The sequence below is a fragment of the Pinus tabuliformis genome, chromosome 9, assembly GCF_031772625.1.
Source record: "Pinus tabuliformis cultivar Carrire ecotype Pingquan chromosome 9, CPIR1, whole genome shotgun sequence".
NCBI lineage: Eukaryota > Viridiplantae > Streptophyta > Pinopsida > Pinales > Pinaceae > Pinus > Pinus tabuliformis.
The window spans coordinates 1,243,126,435-1,243,144,864 of record NC_142307.1 but is presented as its reverse complement, the minus strand read 5'-3'; positions in this window follow the sequence as shown (position 1 = coordinate 1,243,144,864).

Below are 18,430 nucleotides of genomic sequence, written 5' to 3'. Positions count from 1 at the left end.
ACTTTGATATATATATATATATATATATATATATATATATATATATATATATATATACCTATTGGTGTTTCTCATGCACTATATTATCTCATTGACTGTATGTTATGTGAATTGAATTGAATTTACATATGTGGCAAATGTCTATCTAAAACATGATATGCTAATGCATTTGTCAATGTGTTTAGACTTTTAGAAATGTGTTGATATTGAATATAATCTAAATATCTTTCTAGAAGGAGAACCCTTAAGGAAATACAAAGTATATTTGGACTTCTAACTAAATATACATTGGTTGACTATAGTACTACAAGTTATGAGTAAAGTCAGATAATTATGAAACAAATACAATGATAAATAGCATCAAACAATAACTTGATCACTGTGTTATACTCAACGATATTATTTGTATAGTGATCGATAGAAATACCTTGTAAACTCACTATCTCACCATTTAGAGCATATATAGCCCATGTTGTAGAAGAACGTTTCAAGTACTATGAATAGCGCCCTTAGCATAACCAACATACAGTTGAAAGGATTCTAGCATCTACAAACCAAATGTAAATAGGATTAATAGAAACCATAAGAAACTCCAAAGGAACACACTCAACACACCTATTTATAGCATGCACATAGTGACCTATGCAAAAATCACTTAAGCATAATATTTTTTAAGGTACAACCCATTTCTAAGCTATGCCAATGGAACTCCATTGAAATCAACAAGCTCATAGGCCCCTTTAGCAAGAACAAATTTAACAATGTATGGGCCTAGCCACATTGGCTTGAACTTCCCTGATACTAAATTTTTAGACTCATGATCATACAACAGGAAAATTTCACCTTCCAAGAAGACATGAGGCTTGGCATTAATGTCGTATTACACCTTAATGTGTTTCTTATGGGCCTCATTATTCATTGAGGCATTAAGTCAGGTTTAATATAAGCATGTTAGATTAAGAGATGCTCTTCTTCTACAAAAGTGGAAGGGAGGATCTCGAAAAAAAAAATTAGAGATGGAGTTTCACACTTAATAGGAATGATTGCTTGCAGATGTTATACCAATTGGAATGGAGTGAACTCAGTAGTAGTCCAAATATAGGTTCAATATGCCCATAAGGATGCTTAAAGGATCATATGCTAGTCTAATTTATGGACCCCTATCATGTGTTGGAACATTTATTTTAAAACCTTGTTGATGGCCTCAACTTTTCCATTCTCCTGAAGGTAGTAAGGAGTTGAAATCTCATGGGAGAGGCCCAACTTGGTAGTCAACTCAAACATCATGTGGTTATGGAAATGTTTCTCATGCTCTATAATTATAGCCTCTAGTACACCAAACCCTGCAATAACATGATTGAAAAAGAAGAGAGAAAATGTTCCACTAGTGTTATCATATGTAGGCAATTCCTTGACCCACTTGGTAAAATAGTCTATTGCGAAAATCATGTAGCCATGCCCCCTAACTAAGTGAGGGTTACATGTCATTAAATCAATTCCAAATTTCATGAAAGGACCAATGGTGATAACACAATGCAAAGGAGTAGGTGGAGCATAGGTTTTACGATTGTACATCTGATAGGCATGACACTCTTAAACTCCAAGGATGCAGTCGCAAAACATAGTAAGCCAAAAGTAGGTAGCATGAAAAATATTTTGTGCGGTGGAATAACCAGACATATGTACACAACATGCCTTAACATTGAATTCATTTAGGACATTCTTGACCTCCTCATGGGTGAGGCACCTTCAAACAATATTGTCGATATCGTTATGATAAAGGATGGTACCAATTATAATATATTGTTTATCTTGATATTAGATATGTCATTCGTTAGAGCAAGAGGTGTCAGACCAACATGTCTTGGTTTGGAGATATATGATAATTCTCCATATCACAATTCAGATGAAGTAATTAGGAACAACAAGTAATCCTGAATATAATTGTCAGCTGTTGTTTCAGTTTTAGCAATGGAAAGGTTGCAAATAAACTCAACAAAGACTAGGGATTTCTTTGACTTGGATTTGATGAAATCCAAATTCAACTCCTTAAGGATGAAAATCCATTTGGAGTACTTCTCCCCTAGTAATTGGCATGATAATATGTATGGCATGGGGTTGAAATCAGAAACAACCATAGTTTTGTAGAGAAAGACATAGTGATGAAACCTTTGGACAACTTGGGCAGCTACCAAAGCTAAAAAATTTACATGAGTATACCTGCTCTCAGTATCATTTAAGTTCTGAATCAAATAATAAATTGGGAGTTCAGTCCCTCATTGTCCTCTTAGAATAATACCATAGAGATGGTAGTAACTGCAATGGTGAAGTATAAGAAGTAATCACATTGGTAATCCACGGGATACGACAATGATGGCCAGATCAGAACATATTTCAAGGCATCAAATTCGACATGGTTGGGAATGAATCTTTGTAGAAGGTTAGCCTAGGCCTTGGAGTTGTTGAAGCTAAAGAAGAGAGGAAGGATTAGACAAATCTAGGATCGCCTTGACTTTGAATAGGTCAATACGAATTCCATGTTTTGATACAACAAAACCAACAAGTCAACAGAAGCTTACACAAAACACAAACTTGTGCGGATTGAACCTAATTTTATAGTGTCGACAACGTAAAAATATAGCCCTAAGATGTATTAGATGATCAAAATGATTTTCTGAGTGAGAAGGTAAGTCTTCCAAATATGGTTGTATGATTTGTTTGATTTCATGGAAGGCATAATTCATTTCCTCTTAAACGTGGCCCCAACATTTTTCAGTCTAAAGGGATATTTTGATATGCAAATGTTCCTTATGGACAAGTAAATGTTGTTTTATGTTGGTCCAATGGGAGAATGTTGATCTAATTGTAGCCGGAAAAGCCATCCATAAACGAAAATATTTCATAGTGCCATCACAATCATCAACATGTTGGAATTAGGGCTCAATTGTTTGGTTGGCATTAATGTCAACCTAGTTGCATTAGCGTTGGAGGATGCATTGGGTTTGGTTGGAATTGATGTCAACCTGGTAGTATGTGATTGTTTATGCACATGGTTCATGGTCTCTAGTGTGAGTGTGTATGGATGAGATACTACATGGTTGATACGGGACTAGAATTATGCTAGTGATTAGATGATACTTGGCTTGTTCATTGGTTGCAGACCTTAGCTGAATGGTTGCAGATGTTAGTACATGTTTTTGGCTTTTGTGTGGATGCCTTGGTAGGCTGTGGAGTTCCTACACCTTGTTGAAAGTGTTGGAGACTGTCAAGTCATGTTTTTGATAGTTGGTGTGTGTTTGGATGGTTTCATCTTGTATGATTGGTTGCAAGGTCTATCATTGATGGTTTCATATGTCAGAGTAGTTGTCGTGAATCTTGATGGCTTGAGTATTGCAGTAATTGTTAGATGGCACTGAAGTCAACCTAGTTTGACTTGTGATAATGGACTTTTGGAGTCTTGTAGTGGCTACATTGGGTCCCTTAGATCTTGTAGAAGGTGATTTAGTAGTGGACCAAGTTTGATCATATTATGAGCTGATTTGGGATGATTTTCCCTATCCTCTACCCCAATCGCATGGAGGATGGTTCATGTGAGTGAATTGAAAGCCCCAGTCGCTTGGATATAGGCCCCATGAGAGCGACTGCACATTTTAGTTGATTTGGTTCAGGCCTGTGTGTGTGACCAAGACTCAGAACGAAATTTCCTCTGCATTCCTCTGTCTCATCGATTGTTTATTTGTTCTTTCAGCTTGTATTGTTCGAGACTCATCATGTAAAGGTCAGAAAAAGGGTAATTATGATTCTAGATGATAGTTAGAAGATAATATTCATTAGTAAATTAAGTTAGTGGCTTGATTGAGTCAAGAAGCATTGAAACAAACCACTTCCATCATATGAACAAATATCCATTTCAGGATTGGAATTAATTGATCTAATCATCTTCAGAAATAATAAATATATGGACAAAGGTTTCCCATTTGGTTGGTTCTCTTGTATGAGAAAATTTTCATAATTTTTTGGAGATCCATTGGTGAGGAGTGTGAATTTTCTAAAGCAGAGTGTGCATGGAGGTATAGTTGTAGCAGAGACAGAAGTATGCATTGATGACTACTATTCTTATGTAGAAGGCAAGTGACAGGGCTACAACGTATTTTGTAAATGCATTTCTGATTGTAGGGGAAAAATTATAGTGTGAGTTTATATGATTGTGATATATTGGTTGCAGTAGTGTCTCATATTTTCATATAGATATTATGTATTACATTGTTGATACTTTGTAGTTAGTTTTTCTTGTAGAAGATGTATGAAGGCTATGTGAGTTGAGAATGATGAATGCATGTGAGAGAGGTGTATGATTTTATTTTTATTTAGTTTTTTTTTTTATGTTTTGTGCTATGAATATATTGTTGTTGTGATGTTCATGTTGAGCAGCTCAAGTGTTCCATTTTGAAAATCCATAAAAGCTGAACAACATAGAGAAGTGGGATGGGTGCTTTGACAAAACAAGTAGCGTGTACAAATTTCTTCATAAGTCCAATTAGTGTTGGGCAAGGCTTGTTGATTATATGGGTTTCTATAGAGTCATAGGTGGAGATCATAGTTCCTTTTAGATAGTTTCCATATTATTCTCACTATGTAATGATTTTCTTGATACATAATAAAATATATTGACCATCGCAGCAGCATCAGGGTGGTTTTTTCCCCAGGAAGGGTTTTCCGCCAGATATCTTGTGTTTCTATTTGATGTGATGATTTAGGTCTCATTATTCATGTTCATTTAAAATTTTATGGCTCTTATGTTTTGATTCTAAATGAAGTTGCATGTTAAGATCTATTAGTTATCTGTTAAGTGATGAATTGATCAATTTGCTGGAGAAAAATTTTATATTCTTGAAATTATTTTCACTACTGTTTCACCCCCCCACCCCATCCACCCCCCAATAGTGATCCTCGTTCCAACAATTGGTATTAGAGCAGGGATCTCTCATTGAAGTTTGATCACTTGTGAGAAGATAATGGGAAATCAAGGATATTTTGTTGCATATAGAGTTCTTATTCTTCCTGGACCAAATTTTGCATTATGGAAGGTGAGATTGGAAGCATACTTCATTGATCTTGATGAGGGTGTTTTTCTCTCATTAGAATATAACATGTATAATAAATCGAATGAGAAATGTAAGAAGATTATTTTGAAGACCCTATTATATCATCATGTTTCTATACAGATACACTACATGATTGCAAAAGAGATTATGGACACACTACATAGTATGTATGGAAGATAAAGATTCAAAAATTGTTGAAGAACCCCATTGCATTCTTGAAGAGAAGGAGAATGAAGGCTCCATGTTCATGGTAGTAGCAGATTAAATTTTCTCTCAAGCAGATAGTGAGAGTAGCCATTAGAGTAATGAAATGGCCATTATTGATCGAAGAGGACATCATGATGAAGTAATCAAGGAAAATGATAGATTATCGAATCAACTGCAATATCAGGAGTCCTATTGTGCAAGATTAGAAGTTTAACTAGCCTCTTTGAGATTTTATCTTGAAAAAAGAAAAGAAAAAAGATAGCTCAATATAAAAAAATTGGAGAAAATCACCTGCATTTCAGATGCAATTCTTATAAGTTAGAAATCCATTCTTATCAAAACTGGATTGGGTTTTGAAGGAGAATATTTCTGAACAAAGAAGAAGGAGAAAGCCAAGGACAATAATGTAGCGGAAAATGATAAGCCTATCAAAAATGAGGTCAAGCAAAGGATAACGAAGCAACATCAACAAATACATGCAAAACACAATCACTACATGCAGCACTTGAAAATAAAAAGGAAGAAGCTGAGATTTTATGGTCCCAAAATCTTCAATAAAATATGTCAAAGTTTATTTCATGGTTATTTTTTTTCTTGCAATAGTTTTGGACATAGAGAAATGGAATGCCAATTATTTGCAAGAAAACAAATATTGATGTTGAGGAATGAAAACAAAGGTAGATTTTTTACTAAGGTTAAATGTTTCAAGTGTGCTAACCTTAGCCAAAAGGCATTAGCTTGCATATTTAGTAGATAAAATCCTACAAAAACTGTAGCCCATCCATTGAAGAGAAAGAAAGTATGGAGGAGAAAATATGAGATACAAATAACCAGTCCTCCAAAGGTCTTAAAGAAATCATCTCATGATTTTCTAAAAGGGAAAAGAATAGACAAGGAACCACATGCTAGAGGGAAGCCACATAAGATATGGAGAAGAAAGGAGCAGTGAATTATTCCCACTAAAAACTGAGACCTGCATGGTCTCAGGGGGAGCATATGGTAACATTATGAATTGCATGCAAATCATTAAAATTTCTCCAATAATGGAAAGTTTGAATGAGAGCTATTTTCCAGATGGTTGTTATGATTTTATAGCACTAATATTCGTTTGTTGCAGGAGATTATTTAGAGATGGAACATGTGCAGGGGGATCATCTCACATGCTTTCATTTTTTAGTGGTTATTGATGGCATATTGGTCGATGAGATTGCTTGGATGAGGTTACTATCTTTCTCATGATGATATATTTTTCTAACATTGGCCATTGCAGGAGCTATTAGGGGTTGAGGAGAGCAAAATTTAGTTTATATGCCCTACATGAGTTGCATGCAGTGGATTACTTTTAGATTCATGGATAGTTTGAGGATTCATGCATTAGTTTAAATGATTAGAAGCCATAGTACATTTTCAATTGAGATAATTATGATTATGCTATGCTAGTGGTGTTTATCCTCCATATTCATTCCTATGGATTTTCTATTGTTGTTGGTTTTTGTGACATATGATGTGATATTAGTGCCATCAGATATTGATCCATTGGTCACATGATATCTCACCTATCTTCATTGCTATCATTGACGAGATTGGTGATTACTTGGCGTATGATGCATTTAGTAGATATTCATATGGTTCATTATTACTCCATGTTGAAGATTTTTAGTTGTTGCTTAATTATTTCCATTATGCACATATGTTTGGTGGTTACTAGTGACATGATATACTGGTACTAGTAGGAGTTTTGTTGATCAGATTTATTGTTTCATGGATCTATGGTTTGTTTCCATAATAGTTTGACGAATATCTTATGATGTGAGATGTGTTGATTTGTTGATTTGTTTTCTGCTACCTTGAGTAGATGATTTCCTCCTACTGCAAATGGTGCACATATTTTTGAGATGTTATTTCTTCTATCACATAGATGTGTTGGTTGATGAATTTTGGATGATGCAAGATGATGGTCATATTTTGTTTATGCAAGTTCATGACCTATATTTATGTTGCTACTACATATTGGAGTTTTATGCCGCTCATTTGATGTCATGATTATATGTTATTATTTCTCTCATATCTCATGATGATCAGTTAATATTTCTATCACCTTATTTGCTTCTAGATGATGGCTCTATCTTATGTGCTTGGATGGTTGCATGCATGATGAGATTTATATATTGCTGATAAACTCATCATCTTATTAATTGGCCTAATATTTGTCGTGCTGGTCAAGGAGCTTATTTGAGTATGTCTTGGGGAGAGGCATGAGTTTTTGGTCATGTAACAACCACATGCTTCATTTTTTACTTCATCAGTTATCAATCATGTATTTTACTTATGAAGCCATGTAATCAAGTGTTTATATAATTGAGTTTATGTTGTCATGAGTTCGTGATAGGAAGGTTATGAGTCATGACAAGTTTGTGTCGTTATGGTTTGTTACAACCATATTTGGGCTAATATACATCATGTCATAGTCATTTTATAGCCTTGTATCTCATTATACAGTTGTGTACTACATTTTATTTTATATCCTTGGTCATGGTCATGTTGGAGAGAGAGTCTTGATATCTAGTAACCATTGATGAGGACAACCATTCATATGGGCTGATGGGTGTTGTTTCAGTCATATTGTATAGTCAATACCTTGGTCCTTGAGGTGTAGCCTTAAGGAATTGGTTACAAGATGATGATGGTTAGGGGGAACATACCGAGTATTTTTTTGTTGATCAGATATGGTTTGTTGTCACTACCGCTACACTATGTTGTTATTGGTTGGATGAAAGTGAGGTTGATGTAGTTTGGTGCTGGTGAGATGACTGATGTTATTGTTATTGCTACTCATCATATTTGTTGTTGTTTCTCATGATGTTGTTGAGTTGTGTGGTGGTCATGGAGAGTTTTCTACTGCTACTTTAGGAGAGAGAGATAGTTATTACTGTTATTGTTTGATGTCATGCTGCCATGAGGAGTGTTGTTGTTTATTGATGCACGATGACTTGACCTTACTGATGTATATGATGTGCTCCTAGTTTTATTGGTTATGGTATTTTTTTCTCCACACTATGTTGATGGTTATAGTTATTGCTACTTGTTGAGACACATCTAGTGTTTAGGGGGAGTAGTCTCCTTTAAACTATTCTTACTTGGATGAGCTCATCCCTTTTCCATTGATGTCAAAGGGGGAACGAATGAGGATTTTTTCAAAGGCCATTTGGTTGGTTTAACTGGGGTTTCCATCAATTCCAAAGGGGGAGAGCTTTCGCATTATGGATTAGTTTTTCGGTTGGTATTGATGTCAACCTAGTAGCATTGGTGTTGGCTAGCATTGATGTCACCCTAATGCGTGAAGATGATGAATCTCTTAGATTCAAGGCAACATCATGAGGGCATGATCAATCTCTGAAAGTCAACCCTGATGTTGTAGATGGTAGTAACATTATAGGATAGGGATGGTGGTTTAGGATTTACCTTAATGAGCTTGAGATCCACTTATGATGGGAGGGTGATATTAATGGATACGAGGTGAAGTCTCTGTTGTAGCATTTTTTGGTTTTGATAAATTAGAATCAATTAGTCAAAAAATGAAAATATTTTTCAAAAAATGTTAAGCTAGGATATGGAAAAAAAGAATGTTGAATAAAAAATCTTAGGAAATATCTTGATAACATGTCCATATAAAATAAAATGTTAGGATATATGCCCTAGAATATTAAGGAAAAAATAAAATGTTAGGTTAGAGAGAAAAGCAAAAAAAAAAAAAAAAATCTGAAAGTGTAGAAGTCCAAGTGCCACTACTTTTACTTTATTATGAAAAATAATGGTTGTGTGCAGCTTTTCATAAATGGCACAACCCATGAAAGTCAAATAGTTTAATCTTGACTAGTTCATGCTTTAAATTTCATGTTTAGAGTTAGAGAACAAAGATCTAGCCAAACTGTTTAATCTTGGAAGATCAGTAGTTAGGTAGAGAATAATAAGGAGCTCATCAGTTTAATCTGAGCCCTTGGATGTTATAAGGTTAGAATTAGATAGTTTGTTTTTCAAAAAAAAAAAAGGAAAGAAAAGTGTCTGCTAGCCTAAATGGACCCAATTAAGTGAAGAAAAAATGTTAGGGTAAGTAAATGGGTAGGTGAAGAAAAGTTGCATAAGTACATTTACCATGCTTGATCACGTGTTTCAATGCACAGGAGTAGTTATGAAAGTGAAAAGGTGTTCACAAGTTGATTTGGTTAACTTGCCCTCATTCATTTCATTCCCCACTACATACTCACTAATTTCTTCATTTTCCCTCATTTCGTGTTCAAAACCCTTTTCCCTAGTGTGAAACCCATTTCGCTTTGAAAAATCACTTTCCCCTTGTAATTCCCCTAAAAACCCATAAAACCCCTTTTAAGCCTAAGTTTGGTTTATCCTTGCATTTCTTAGCAAACCTCCGTTATATTCACTTTTCCGATATAACTCTATTTAACGCACTGTTAGGTTCCTATTCCAGTATGTGTCATACTTCATGATTGACTGTTAAAATGCCAAATATGTTCATCCTTTCCATGCTGCAAAGGTTCCATATTTTCAAAAAATCAAAAATTTAAAAGATGAAAAGAGGGTATGCCCTAAAAGAAAAATCAAAGAGCAAAAAGAATGAATTGGTCAAAAAGAAAGAAAATGAACCCCAAAGAAAATACCAAGAGAGTGTGCTAGTCCAAAAGGCCACTACTATCCTATTTTTGCAAAGAAGTCCAAAATGTGCAATCAGTGACTTCTGTCACACTTGATGGGTGGCCAAACAGCTTAATCTTGGCCAATCCATGTTTAAATTTCTTGTTTAGAGATAGAGAGTGAATTTTGTCCAAACAGTTCAAGCTTGGCAGATCAGTAGTTAGGTAGAGAAGCAAGGGTGCTCAACAACTGAATCTGAGCCCCTGGAAGAGATAAGGACAGACTTAGATAGGAGGGTAGTTAAAAGAAAACAAAAGGGAAAGGGTTTGCTAGTTCAAATGAACCCAAGGAAAAGGAAGAAAAAATGTTAGGTTAAATAGGCTGGGTAGGTAGTTTGATGTTGCAATAACAAGTTTATATGCAGTTTTGTCTTTTTGAATATGATCTATCTCATGGATATTATTGGTACCATAGCAAGGTGGCTGCAAAACAGTTGAATCATGACTAATTTCCCCTCTTATTTCTCCAAGAACATTTACTAACATCCCCTCAAGGACATTGGGATCTGCTCAGTGGTCCTAGTCCATTTCATTTTATGAGAAAGACTAAGTAAAACTTTGTGTTTTCTTAGGCAAAGGAAGCCACATTTCTTGCGTAAAAATCCCTTTCTTCAATTATGTTAAGTCTCTAAAAATTCATGACTTCAATCCTTTTCATTTCCCTTAAGCCTAAGTCACTCTTCAAAACTTAGTGCTTTGTTTAAACCTACCGCTCATATTAACCTACTAACTCTATTTTTTTTTTTCTCGGCAAAGACTATTATCTATTAACTGAAAATAAAAATATTTTTACATATAAACGAGACCTCAGAATAGTCATGAGGCCTCTGTACACAGCAAGTTCACCTCATAATGTAAGGACTCTGAGCATAGGTGCTACAAAAAACTTCATAGTAGAAAAACATTTCAGATAAGGACCAGAAGATGAGAGAGATTATGCACAAGAGCATAGAAGCGAAAAGCCATTGCAAGTCTGCCTGTAAAGCATTGCTTCTGCCCTGAAACTGAGCAAAAACTTCAAGCTGACGGAGATAAGCCATGTGTTTTATCAAGGAAACCTGAAAACAGTCGTCTGCTTGACAGAAAAAAAGCAAAAAGATACCGAACAGGGGAAATAAAGAGGGAAAAGAAAGTGACATAGTTATAAGGAGGCAGAAATGCGTGCTTTCTTGGAGGCCTGGGGCGCGTGGCCTTAATCTTCGTTGCTCCTGCCAAAGGTCTTCTCATCTGCTGGACGGTCACTAGCCACCCCCAGAACTTTATCGCCAACCTTATCGTCCTCAGGGATTAAAATTTGGCGGTTGGAATCATTCAGAGCTTCATCCCCCTCAGCAGGAAGAGTATCGACATGGGGCAGAGTAATTCTCGGGCTATCAATATGGCCTGTCTATTCCACCAATGCTTTCTCCGGGCTGTCCAAGGTTAGATGCTGCTCGCTGCTCTGAGATGGTTCCGGAGCGATGCAAGCCAAAGGATGGATATGATTTTCTTCCTCAAAGATAATTAAGGTGATGTGGGCAGAGACCAAAGGTCGATTGAGGTTACTCTGGAATTTAAAATGGGTGGTCTGAAAGGCATTGTTTGGGAGAGGTCGACGAACAGAGCTAGAGGGCTACACATTCGCCTGAGGTGGAGGGAGATTAGCAAGGGAGTGATCAGGGTTATTAGAGCTACTGGGAGAAAGCCGAGAGCCATCACCAAGATTACCTCTGGGTCTCTTCCTGCCCCCTTGTTGACCCATGATGAATAGCAAGAAAAGGGCAACGGAAACCACAGAAACAACAAAGAGCGCAATAGAAAAGTGAAATGCGTGAACCAGAGAAGGATGAGTGTGCTGCTTACCCCTGAGACGTGCTTGAAACCTGCAAGGCGCGCCTCTGAGAAGGAGGACTCTCTTGCTTCCAGGAGAATTCGCGAACCAGAACTCAGAACCAGAGTAATTGAAACACATCGTGAAAGGAAAGAGCTGGGAGGTAATGAATATAACCATCCTCGCCATGCTTCGAACCAAGTAAACCATAAATGTGTAGACACCACCATTGCCGTCGAAACCGTCGAAACGCTGATCATCCATATTACCTGAGGTGAAGGTCTGGGGAGCCCCGCTGCTCTGCTGCATACAGTACGCGGTAGTTAGAGTTGGCGTCAGAGCCATTTATGACTGCAGTAACACCTGCATCCGGGGAACCTACTAACTCTATTATATAACTCCCATATAATCTTTTCCCTCCCCCTATTGTATAAAATACATAAAAAACCCAAAACTTTTAAATATCCCACCCCGGGCTTATTAAAGCCATATGTCAATGTTTTAACGGGGGTCCAAGGTTTATCCGAAACCTTATGGACAACCATTCCTCGGGTGCGCATATAAAATTGGAATTTATTCAACATTTGGTTGAATAAATAACCAAACCCGAACATAAACCCAGAGTTTGAATACATTACAAAACCCCGCAAAACCTTATAAAATGTTGAAATATCGCGCGGGTCCCATATACTAGCCCTCCGCCTGTTTTGTTTGCCGTCGACCGTTGGACCATACCACATAGATCCAATGACCCATACGAATATCACGACCCCTTCGATGACTGAACTTTAGCCTCCGGGAAAACGACGGTTTTACCGTTGTACAAAAAACACGTGTCACCGCCTCGTTTTATCGCGTCTGCTCTACCCAAAACCGTCGTTGTCCAAAAAGTGGTACGATAAAACCATATACTGCCACCGCTACCTGCTGCTGACATTGTCGCCCACGTCAGTACCCACGTCGGCTGCCACCTCACCACTATATCATCCGTCGTGTCCGCCATGTCACCGCCAAGTCAGCTTCCGTACCCCCACTACCCGACAAAGATTACGTCATGCTGACGTCACCCAACCAAAGCGCGCCAAAGACCTGCCAAAATAAAAATTTTGTTAAAAGGGCATAAATTTTCGTGGTTTTTTTGTTTTTCTTTGTTTCTGCTACCCAACCTCTGCATAGTTTTCTATGCCCGAAGCGTAATTTCCACTGCACAGTCTGCCACCCAGAGAAATTGACTCCACAGCGTGGCCCATCAACTCGGTCTGCCACCCACATTGCGCACAGGGCATCCATTAAACGTGTATTTACCCGAATTCTTCTCCCAAACCCTGTTTTTCTATGTTTTCTCTCTAAAAATTGCCTGGAGCACCCAAATTAAAATTAAAATCATGGTGCTGCCTTCGAACCTCTGCATCATAGCCACTGTTTTACCCATTTTTTTCCAAAGAAATCCCGTGAACTCTATTCCCCTTTGCAAATTCACCCATTAAGCTGAATTTAAGCTTGTTTTCGCCTGCAACTTCCACAGAAAGGACCCAAAACTACTGCTTTACCTACTATTGCTGCAAAAGCCCAAACTCCAAGTTGAAAAGTTATAAAATTATTTGAAAATGGAGGCTCCAGTGGCCCTCAATGTTGCCCCCCTTAATGCACCACTCAAAGAATTAGAATGGCTTCCCCTTGCTGACAGAGATTTCCAAATTAAGGATATGATTGGTGACAAGCCTCACCTTCAAGATTTTTGTGAAATTAGGAATAGCTACCGCAACAATACTGATGTCTATGGAATTTGGCAGTCCAACATGCCCATATACTACCTCCCCTCAGTAAATGTCCTTCCTGATCTCATCCATTTATGCTGTTCAAATTATGACCCCACACAAAGAGAAGTTATGGCTCCATCTAGGACTGTCCTCTTCTATATTACTCCTCAATCCATAAATGAGATGCTGCACTTTAAGCCAACTCAGCCTCTGGCTCCTCTCACCATGGAATTCTTGCTTGACCAAGGTGCCAAACTGCCCAATTCAGAGATAACCAGAATAGCTCAATTATCCATGAAACCAGATTGCCAGCCCAGGCAACCACCTCCTTTTAATCAGGTGTGGTTCAATGAAGCTGGAACATTCATTACTAACATGATTTCCTATATCTTGGGATTTAAAACCAGTGAGCATATCGAGAAGACTGTCTTAGTTTTGATGTCCATATTTACTCCAGGACAGCCCCCTGCTGTCCAATATGATTATGCCACCTTCATAGCTAATAAAATCCGTGAGAAATTCATGAGCCTAGACAGAGAAAGAGTGTTCAAATACACATCATACATATATCACTTGCTGCTGTACAATCAACCTGATAGTTTTCAAGTTCCCCTTAGAAAGTTGGATCTCAAAGGAGAAAGGAGGTTTGTCATATTCTGGACCGTAGTATTCCATGAAGCCCATAATTCCCCTTATACATATTGCGAGTTCATTGACCTATTCATATATCCAGCCACTTATTTATTGATTACAACTCCTCCTGCTAGGCTCTCTGCTGAAATGCAGAAAATTTTTCATCTCTCAAAAGACTACAGTATAGGTGACTGGTATTTTTACCAGAATAACACAGAGATCAGGATTTATGGCTGTGAATTATGCCCCTACAAGCTGCCAAAGTATGTACCTATGAGATTGTTTGCCCTGGAATACTTCAGGCAATTTATTAGTTTAGATTTGACTCATTTCTATGGTGCTAGGAAAAAGGCACAGCTCAAGATAAGAAATCAATTGGGCCCTTTTATCTTAAATAAAAGGAAAGCATGGGAGGAGGCTGATAAGATTTTAAGGGAGCAGCTTATGCTGAAAAAAACCTTTTATTGGGCACCATATGACCCTAAACATTTCATAAGTTATAGAAAAGTGAAAAACAAGCTTACAGCATATGTTCACCACCAAACCCCTGAAATTCAACAGTATGCTAACCAACAAGAATGGGTAGAAGGTACATTAGTAGAAGAGATTTATGAGGAAGAGAAATTGGAAAAAGCCATGAAAGAGCCTGAAAAAATGCTTGACCTTGACTCTTTTGGATAGGTATCCTTCAAGTTGCCTCAGCACACAGGAGGTGATACATCTTTTGACGGGACTTCTCAGCAGCCCGCACAAAAAGCCAGCACAGGGTCAGCAAAGGGAAAGGAGGTAATAGGTTTAGAGCAAGATATAATGACAGACCAGCCAGCTACATCAAAGGAACAAGGCCAAGGGTAGGTCGCCCCAGCAAAAACAAAGGTCCCAGAAATCCCTACACTACAAACTCCTCTAAATGAGGAGAGGCAAGAAAAGGGACAGGCAAGAAGACACACCAATCGGCGGTCCTGAAGAGCAACTAGGGGAGAAAGGTAGAGATTGAACCCCCTATCAGAGGAGGAATTCATTCAGGAGATCACAGACAGTCCAAGGGAAGAAAGAGCAGTCAGCCAGGATACATCTCCAGTCACAAAAACATCAGCCAGTTCACATAGACAGGAGATTGGAAGACAACATAGTGTTTAATTCTCTTCTGCCAGGCGGCAAAGTAAGCAAGGCTCATACATTAAGAGAACATTCACTGAAATAAAAGCAAAGAATGAGCCAATAAGGATTCAAATTTACAATCACTTGCTGAAGATGGCACCCACAAATCAATAAAGGTTAATGTCAGCATATGACATCCAAGAAGGAAAGATGATCCTGAGTCACTTCAAGCCCAGAATGCTACAGCCACAGTCAGCTGCTGATTACATCAGGACCAATCTAGAAATATTAGCCAAGGATATCCAGCCAATGGACTAGATTGAACTACATAAGCGAATAGGAGAAATGGTATACTCCACATTGTCAAATAAGGCATTGCTGGCCCACAAATTGCATAATTCTTTAAATAATACCTCCACCCAATTGGAATTGGAAAAGGCTTCCTCTTTAGGTAAGGATAACAGAATTAAATCCTTAGAAGAGCTTATCATAGAGCTGGGACATGATCCCAAGGATCCCAAAGGCATCCAAGCATTAATAATAAAGAAAGAAGAAGACATTGCAGCTCTCAAGAAGCAGCTCAAGCTGCCCATTACCATGCATCCCAAAAATACAGAGATTGTTGAACAAAAATCACAGGAAGATGCAATGGAACTGCTGATGAAAATGAATGAGAGATTGGTAGAAACAGAGAAGGCATTGGAGGAAGCACTACAAGGAAAACAGGGAGAGTTGGCCTCTCAGCCATCTCAAACAGCTCCAATAGTTACAGCTGCTCCTTCTACAGTCACAACAACAGTCCCTCCCACTGTCCCGGCATCAACAGCACCAAGCACTTCAACAACAACAGCAGCAGGCAGCAACACTACCATGACTATTGAAGAACTGATAAAGGCCATGGAGGATCTAAGACTCCAGGTGTCAGAGTTAAAAGGTGCCAAAGAGATATGGCCAAGTTGAAAGCAAGTTATGATAAATCCAAGATGACTGTAGCAGAAAAAACAAGGGAGGTGAAAGCACTAGAAAACAAAGTAAAGGCATTGGAAAAGGACCTCTTATTAGACAAACCTCTGGCAGAAATTAAGAGCATTCTGTGGGTCAATATTAGCCAATCAATCACTGATATGTGGAAATCAATACAGATAATTCATGAGCAGATTGATTTGGTGGCAGCAGCTCAAGAAGAAATTCAAAAGGCCAGGGATTCATTGGGAAACATGCCCGAACAGGCCAATAGGCTAATACATTTCCTGAACACCCACACCAAAGAAGATCTGGCAAAACTGGATATCAGGGATAGGACAAGAACTATTTTAATAATTAAAAGGGTTTTGACCATGAGGAATTTCATACAAAATCTAGAAAGGAAGTGCCAGGAAATGCAAATGGAAATAAAGGCTTTCACACAGAAGTTTACAGCTTTGGAGGAAAAGGGTCTGCCCAGTTTGTTAACTGATGACTACAGACTAATTTCACATGTAGCCTATGTACACAAATTAAATACACATGTGGATAGCCAAGCTACATCATCATCATCATCATCATAAATTTCTACTGGAGAGAAGGTACTCGCATATGGACAGAGCCTATATGACAATTTGGAGAATTTGTTTTTTATTGAACATGAAGTGAGGCATCTTTTCACAGTCAAGCCCACCTTTTTCAGGTACAGAGATGCAGATAAAACTCTAATTAAAATGCGTAGGAACCAATTACCAGATGATGAATGGTGGCAGGGTATGCTGGAAATTCTGTAGGTGGATTTCAAAGTTTTGTTTATTTTTTCAGAACATAACAGATGCGAAAAAGTGAAGAAAAGAACAGGTAAAAAATCGCGCTGGGCAGCAGTCAATTAAAGCGCAAGGAAAAGCACCGGAGAAAGCAACTCCAACAGCATGGATTTTCACTAAAATATCCATCGGCTTACTTACTAGGTAAACAAACAATGCATCTCACCAACAAAACAGACAACACAACATTTTCTCACTTCTACATTCATTTCTCTTAGTTCCCAAGAGCATTTACTCCTTCTGTAGAGCAGGTGAAAGAAGTTATTGCAAGATATTATCTCTTTGAGATATTTTGGAAACATTTTTTGTACAAATACCTCCCCAATCTAAGTATAAGGGGTTGGTGAATATCTTTCTGGAACTGCGCTATAAAGTTGAGAACTCTTCTAAATAAAGATTGCAGGAATACTTTGCTTATGAACTCTCTGGTTATGGAATTGATGGCAGAAGCCCATGTTGCAGAATTCTTGAATTATCTCATGGATCAATAAGTATTTTAACTCTTGTTTTACTATTTCTGTTTCTTATATATCATCTATATATCATGTTCTAAATTACAGGGAAAAATAATAGCTCAAAACATACTTAACTGTACTCTGTGTTCAATTCTTGTCATTTTTATGTTTTCTTCAGGACTAGCATAGGTAGGAATTCTTAACTGCTCCTGTTTCCCAAGTTCTTACACCTTGAATATAACCAAGGAATTCTTAACTGCTCCCTGCTAATATTCATACACTTTCCCTCTGTTGGCATGATGAAAGATTCTTAATTTCCTTTCATACCCTAACTCCATTTCACCTTATTCCAGCTTGAAAATTGTTCCATGTTTAATTATCTTGCTTTGTAGTTCCTCTGTTTGTCAAAGAAACCATGCCCAGAAATTTATTTTCATTGACTCCATTAACCCAATGGTCTGAACTTCTCATACTTTGCACCCCTGTTCTATTGAAATATCACCATCCAAAAAATTAAACAAATACTTGTGCTTCATAACTAGCCTAACATATAGCAAAACAAAGCTAAATCATAAAGAGAGAGCCCTCTCTAGTTGCATATTGGCTAGAATCTGCATCTAAAAGATTGGTTAGTGGTTATCTCTGTCGTATTCCCTTTTCTCACATATTTTGGGGAACAACCTGAGTGATAACACCCACCACCCTTGGTGTGGTTAAATAAACCTCGGCGTAGTTAAACCTCAGTCCCACTCCATTAACCCATCACATTATACTTTTAAAACCCCTATTATTCATTAAATAATTAAAAATCACTTGTAATTATTCCTCGGGCCCACTAATCTCCGCTCCTGCTCCCTCCA